At 37.3% G+C, this 7,632-nt stretch overlaps 1 long non-coding RNA gene across 1 annotated transcript; it reads right to left on the reverse strand.

The window, feature by feature from the left end:
* Positions 1–685: 685 nt before the first annotated feature.
* Positions 686–5,497, reverse strand: LOC104999194. Its single transcript, XR_826563.1, has 3 exons — positions 5,456–5,497; positions 1,954–2,118; positions 686–886 (listed from the first exon to the last, which is right to left on the reverse strand). It is a non-coding gene; the product is annotated as an uncharacterized LOC104999194 (long non-coding RNA).
* Between the last annotated feature and the right edge of the window lie 2,135 nt (positions 5,498–7,632).

A 7,632-nucleotide genomic window follows, 5' to 3' on the forward strand; every position in this document is an offset into this window, starting at 1 on the left:
TGGTCTCCCGCGTAAACCAAGCTACTCAGCCTCTTTTCTCCACTGAATTTTCCTACTGAGCTATCCTTATTCTATTACTCTTTATATCTCTAATTAATATCTAATTGAAGCTATTGTATCCTGATCCTCGCCTATGCCGTCTCTCCTTCGAATACCCTGGATCAGCCGGGGCTGGTCCCCGGCAACAGACTGTAGCCTACCAGGCTCCTCTGTCCATGGGATTTTCCAGGCAATAGCACTGGAGTGGATTGCCATTTTCTTCTCCAGGGTATCTTCCTGACCCAGGGCTCGAACCCTGGTCTCCCGCATTGTAGACAGACGCTTTACCATCTGAGCCACCAGGGAAGTCCAGCCTGGACTATTTAAAAATATATATATATATTTTTTTGGATATTGTATTAGTTTTGCCAAATATTGAAATGAATCCGCCACAGGCATACATGTGTTCCCCATCCTGAACCCTCCTCCCTCCTCCCTCCCCATACCATCCCTCTGGGTCGTCCCAGTGCACCAGCCCCAAGCATCCAGTATCGTGCATCGAACCTGGACTGGCGACTCGTTCCATATATGATATTATAGGTATTTCAATGCCATTCTCCCAAATCATCCCACCCTCTCCCTTTCCCACAGAGTCCAAAAGAGACACTGATGTATAAAAATATTTTTAAAATAAACCACAAATAAAAGTAAATAAAAACTAAAGAACGCTATTGAAAACTGTGGAAAGCCACAAGAGACTTACCGGCATGATGGAATCCCCCTACCCTGGTGATGGTACCCAGTACGGATTCTGGTTTTAATCCTCAAACTACTCATGCCAGGCCCCAAAACCAGTGGAAATTTGTTGTATGATGCAGGGAACCCAAATCTGATGCTGTGTGACAACCTACAGGGATGGAGAGGGAGGTGAGAGGGAGGTTTAAGAGAAAGGGGACATATGTATATTTATCGCTGACTCATTTTGATGTATGGCAGGAACCATCACAATACTGTAATTGTCCCCCAATTAAAAATTATTGAAGACTCAAAAATGATTGTGTTTATATGGGTTATAAATCCCTAGTTTTATGAATTTAAAAATAAGAATAGAGGAATATTTAAAATATTTATGTATTTTAAACTCACTGCATGTTAATATAAATATTTTTATAAAATATATATATTTATAAAATGTGACTGTATTTTTGAATTCAAAAGAATCGTGAGATTGTTTTGCATGTTTGGAATTTCTGTACTAAACAGCTTTATAGAAGACAGCTAAACTGTCTTATTTCCTTTTGCATCAATTCTGTTACCAAATAATATTTTGGGTAACATCTACAAAGAAAATTCTGTTTCCCACAGGTACGTAGTTGGGACAGGACCTCAGGGATTCTCAGATCAGACATTGATAACTTTTGGATTAAGGAAAATACAGAAGCCAGCTAGTTATGAGGCTCTTATAACACCAGAACTGTTAGGTGAAAGACAGTGTAAATCATTTCATCCAACTGCTTAACATACAAATCAAATTTCTTAATTAACCCAGTACCAGCCCCTAAATAAAGACATTTGTAACTCTAATGTGCACCCTGAAATGTAACTGAATATTCATTAAACAAGTTTTGTGCCACTACACTACGATGATTTGAATCGATACCACTAAAAGAAACTAGGAAGGCAGTTTTGTTAAATATGCTTTATGCAGTTAGACTTTTATAACAAGATGAAGAGGACATATCAGAAATTAGAGGAACTTTTACTTTATCCTCATTAGAACACCCATACGTCTCCTGGGAGTGCATACTCAGATGCCGCCTAACACCATCACAGTGACACAGAATATAAATTGCAAAGAGTCGGACATGACTGAGTGACTAACACACACTGCTTATGTCTTGCTTTAACTATTTCAACAGTGTCCACACTATTATTTTTATTACCACACTGAACAGCCTCAACTCATTCACTCACCGTTTTATCTTCCTTAAAGTAGAGGTGCATTTTGTCATTCTACTGTTGAAATCCCTTAATATGGCCATAGACTGAACATTCAGCTCCATGAGTGTTAAAATTTGAGGATAATCATTTCTTCCCCTGCATTGTTCTTCTTCTAAAATCCTTTATTCAAACAGAAAACTGAAGAAAAAAAAAAAAGATGAAAATCTGTTAAAGCAATTAAGGGGTAAAGTTTCAGTCGCTCAGCTGTGTCTGACTATTTGCAACCCCATGGACTGTAGCCCACCAGGCTCCACCGTCCATAGAATTCTCCAGGCAAGAATACTGGAGTGGGTTGCCATTCCATTCTGCAGGAGATCTTCCTGACCCAGGGATTGACCCCGGGTCTCCAGGATTGCAGGTAGATTCTTTATTGTCTGAGCCACGAAGGAAGCCCAATAAGGGGTAAGATAGGTAGCAAAGGGACAGTTACAGCTTGTATCAGAGCAAAGAGATGGGTGGTATGGTTCAGCTGCCATGAATATGACTTAGGAGTTTAAGGGAAATTTCCTCTTGACAACTGGTGTGGGGCAGGGGAAGGTGAGGGAGTCAAACAGTTTGTTTCCATAAAGATAAAGATGTATTTATGGCATCTGCTTGAGCTACTGCCAAAAGAACAAAAGTTAACTTGGCTGGAAAATTTCAGAATAACCAATAAATCAAACTGGATTCAAACTAATGTATTTCAACCTGGAGGCTGTGCTCCATATGTGACTCATTCAGCTTTATAAGAAGTTGAACCCTCTCTTTCATCCTTTATTCAGCTTCATTTTGCCATTGCATAACGGTATGGTCAAGGAAATTAGAGGTTGGTACTGTCACCAGAATATAAAATAGAAATGGCCTTCAGAATGTGTCCACATGGGTCTACAGTTCCTAATCAAATATTGCAAAATCAAAAAGATCTTCAATGGGTAGAAAAAAATGAACCTACATAAAATCTTTTGAGAGAACTAACATAAGTTCACTTATGGTCATTATTTACCTGATTTAGTATGATCAGACATGACCGAGTGACTAAGCCCAGCACAGCACAGTGTGAATATATGTTTTTTTTGTCTTACTGCAGGAAACAATTAAGGAATGTGGTATTATAGCTAAGGATGGTATACAATATAGAGCACACACAAGATACTGCCTTCCTAAAATATGAAAACATTTTCAGGTCTAAATTTTATGTGGTGGCTATAAAGATGTGGACAATACATGGTGGATTAGTGGCCCTGTGTAGCTAGGATCCTTATGACAGAAAAGAAAGTGTTAGTCGCTCAGTCGTATCCAACTCTTTGCGACTCCATGGGCTGTAGCCTACCAGGCTCCTTCATCCATCGGATTTTTCAGGCAAGAATAAGAATACTGGAGTGGGTTGCCACTTCCATTTCTAATGACAGAAAAGAACCCCATGACTATTTAAACTTCACCAAGCAAAGAGATCATTCTTTTAGCCTCCCTCTTCCTAGGAATGAGTTGTTTCTTCAGGCATAAACCTGCGGGAATGTTAAACAGGAAGGATGATCTTCTCTTTAAAATTACATGTTCCCATCTTCAAATCCAAATGGAAGAGCAATATATATATATATATATATATATACACACACACTTATATATATATTTGTGAGGCATTGTTGTTATTGTTGTTAAGTCACTAATTCACATCTGACTCTATCCATGGGATTTCCTACAAGAAAGGAATGGATTGCCATTTCCTTCTCCAGGGGATCTTCCTCACTCAGGGATGGAATTCATCTCTCTTGCATTTGCAGGTGGATTCTTTACCACTGAGCTACCTATGAAGCCCTATGTGAGACATATGTTTACTGTATATGATTATACTAACAAGTATTAAAATCTATCCATCCTCCTTATTATTGAGAAAAAATATAGTTATATTTTAGCTTTTATGTCCTGGTAAGACATGCTTTTACAGTTGATGATGTTTGTTTTTTCTTTAAAATTTCTGAGGGCTAAATATATAATGCATATAATGAGTTAGAAATGATCGTTATTCATTTACAGCCTCTCCAGTTAGATTGAAATACTGTCGTTTTTAGGTCATTGTATAATGGTGTTTCTGGCATACGTGGATTGAATAAAGTAACTCTCAGTGCCAAGGTTAATGTATCAACTTCAGGTAGTTGCTTTGTTGAATTTTGTTAAATATTCTCCAGCTTCTCTAACCCTCTGAGACTGACTGAAATGAAAAGGAATTTAATTAGAGTGTGCTGGGAATGTAATATAATACATTAAGTTTTTATTAAGAAAACTGGTATTGAACCACAATGTTATTGGTTCTGAAATTATCCTTCTAGATAAACAAAGTACACATACGTGTAGGTAAGCAGATTGAATGTAAAGGAAATTTATCAAATAGTATTAACTCAATGGACGTTTACATCATAAAATGATTTTGAAGGAAGAGAGCTTTCTCACGCCATGTAAATTTCAAAAATAAAGCTCCTGTTTCATTTTGGAGCTACTATACAAGAGCCATTATGCCATGCCCGTTTAAGTCATTGGAATTCAGCACTCCTGTGATTAATTTCAAAGGCACATTGGTCCAGGGTTATTATTAGGTTAGTCTGTTAATGCAGAATCTGTCAAGAAGGGCTTGAAGTGGAAATCGCACAGATGCATACAAAGTTCTAGCTTAAAATACTTTTGACACAAGGATTTTTTAGTTTCATTTGGTGAAGGGAGCACAAATTAAGACAATTAATTGAATTGACCTATGTTTTTAACAGTCTGTAATACATTTTTGAAAATAAAAGTACAGATACTCCTCACAAAAAAATAAAAATAAAAATAACCTTGGTTTAATAAAACTCTGTGCATTCAAAGGAATTAATATAGTTTAAAAAGTGTTTATATTATATGAATAATATTATACCAAATAATAATGCTAAATCTCTTAAAGAGCAAAGGTGCTTTCTAGAATTTTTAAATCAGACTTTGAAATAGGTTAGTATTCCTTTTCCTCTGCTTTGTTGGGCTCACAGACATTGTTTACCTTATCTTGGTATTAAATAGTCATGTATCTCTTAAATAGCAGTTGAAATTTAAATACATCTCCAATTCAGATAATGCACTACCACACTATTTCATCTGATTTATTTAGTCTAATATAATCCATTATTTAAATCACTTGAGTAATTATTTAATCTTACTTTTAGTTTAGTTATATGTAAATACAATGTCATAAAATAATCATAATCAACAACTATAAATTGTCATCACTTTGACTATCTCAATCATCCATTATTGAAAGTTATTAGAAACCTGAATATGTTATGTAGGTTTTTAAATTCCTATTATGGTTAATTTAGGGCTTCCCTGATAGCTTAGTTGGTAAAGAATCTGCCTGCAATGCAGGAGACCCCAGTTCGATTCCTGTTTGGGAAGATCGCATGGAGAAGGGACAGACTACTCACTCCACTATTTTGGGGCTTCCCTTGTATGCCTAAGCTGGTAAAGAACTCACCTGCAATGCGGGAGAAAGTGAAAGTGAAGTCGCTCAGTCATGTCCGACTCTGCGATCCCATGGACACCAGGCTCCTCCGTCCATGGGATTTTCTAGGGAAGAATACTGGGTTGGGAATACCCGTTCAATCCCTGGGTTAGGAAGATCCCCTTGAGAAGGGACAGGCTGCCCACTCCAGTATTCTGGCCTGGAGAATTCCATGGACTCTACAGTCCATGGGGTCACAAAAAGTCAGTCATGACTGAGCGACTTTCACTTTCACATGGTTCATTTAAAAGAGGAAATTTCATCTTTTTAACTAGAACTCCATAAAACACACTTTCACTTCATTTGCTTTTCTTATAATCAGTAAGTTTATTTTCAGGAGTATACTGCTGCTGCTGCTGCTGCTGCTGCTGCTAAGTCACTTCAGTCATGTCCGACTCTGTGCGACCCCAGAGACTGCAGCCCACCAGGCTCCCCGGTCCCTGGGATTCCCCAGTCAAGAACACTGGAGTGGGTTGCCATTTCCTTTTCCATTTTAAAGGGTCTTTCAAGGTGATAAATATATTTTATTAGAATATCTGGATATTAAATAATATTTAACATAAATTTGTGCAGTTTTAAAATCTGATAACCTCAAGAATTGGAGGCCCTATGATGAATAGGCCACTTTCAGCCCTTACATTTAAAGACAATTTGTAATCATTGGAAGGACTGATGCTGAAGCTGCAACTTCAATTCTTTGGCCACCTGATACAAAGAACGGACTCATTTGAAAAGACCCTGATGCTGGGAAAGAGTGAAGGCAGGAGGAGAAGGGGACAACAGAGGATGAGATAGTTGGATGGCATCACCAACTCAATGGACATGAGTTTGAGCAAGCTTTGGGAGTTTGTGATGGACAGGGAATCCTGTCTTACTGCAATCCATGGGGTTGCAAAGAGTGAGACATGACTGCACAACTGTTAAACTGAACTGAACTAAATCTTTTAATGTATTTTTTAGTGTAATGAATAAAAAATTAAACATACCTACCTATGTGAAATAAAACTATTTTTCTTACTCTTATATACATAGTATTTTTAAGTTTTCTTTTTAAACCTCCTTTGTGATATTGATGCAGTTATACATTAGGATTGACAAGTATATTACTTTTAATAATATATAAATATAATTATATACTAATTAGAACATTTTGGCTATATATTTCATCAGCATCTCAGAATTTTGCCAATTTTTAATGGTAACAAACAGTAGCATATTTCTAAATAAGGTGAAATTATTCAGTATATATTTGTTGAATGCCTGACTGCATGTATGTTCAGTGACATCGCACTCTTTGTGACCCCATGAACTGTAGCCCAGGGCTCCTCTGTCTGTGGGATTTTCCAGGCAAGAATATTGGAGTGGGTTGCCCATTTCCTCCTACAGAGGATCTTCCTGACCCAGGAATTGAACCCGTGTTTCCTGTGTTTCCTGCATCAGCAGGCAGATTTTTTACCACTGAGCCACCTGGAAATCCACTGGTTGAGTAGATGATCAGTAATTGAAATTAAAAAGATTTTTTTTTGTTTTTTTCCAGCCCTTCACTTTCAGTCTGTATGTGTCCTGTTTTGAGGTGGGTCTCTTGTAGACAACATATATAGGGGTCTTGTTTTTGTATCCATTCAGCCAGTCTTTGTCTTTTGGTTGGGGCATTCAACCCATTTACGTTTAAGGTAATTATTGAAAAGTATGATCCCGTTGCCATTTACTTTATTGTTTTGGGTTCAAATTTATATACCATTTTTGTGTTTTCTGTCTAGAGAATATCCTTTAGTATTTGTTGGAGAGCTGGTTTGGTGGTGCTGAGTTCTCTCAGCTTTTGCTTGTCTGTAAAGCTTTTGATTTCTCCTTCATATTTGAATGAGCTCCTTGATGGGTACAATAATCTGGGCTGTAGGTTATTTTCTTTCATCACTTTAAGTATGTCTTGCCATTCCCTCCTGGCTTGAAGAGTTTTTATTGAAAGATCAGCTGTTATCCTTATGGGAATTCCCTTGTGTGTTATTTGTTTTTTTTTCCCTTGCTGCTTTTAATATTTGTTCTTTGTGTTTGATCTTTGTTAATTTGATTAATATGTGTCTTGGGGTGTTTCGCCTTGGGTTTATCCTGTTTGGGACTCTCTGGGTTTCTTGGACTTGAGTGATTATTTC

Source organism: Bison bison, unplaced genomic scaffold (assembly GCF_000754665.1).
Source record: "Bison bison bison isolate TAMUID 2011002044 unplaced genomic scaffold, Bison_UMD1.0 scf7180017864347, whole genome shotgun sequence".
Lineage (NCBI taxonomy): Eukaryota > Metazoa > Chordata > Mammalia > Artiodactyla > Bovidae > Bison > Bison bison.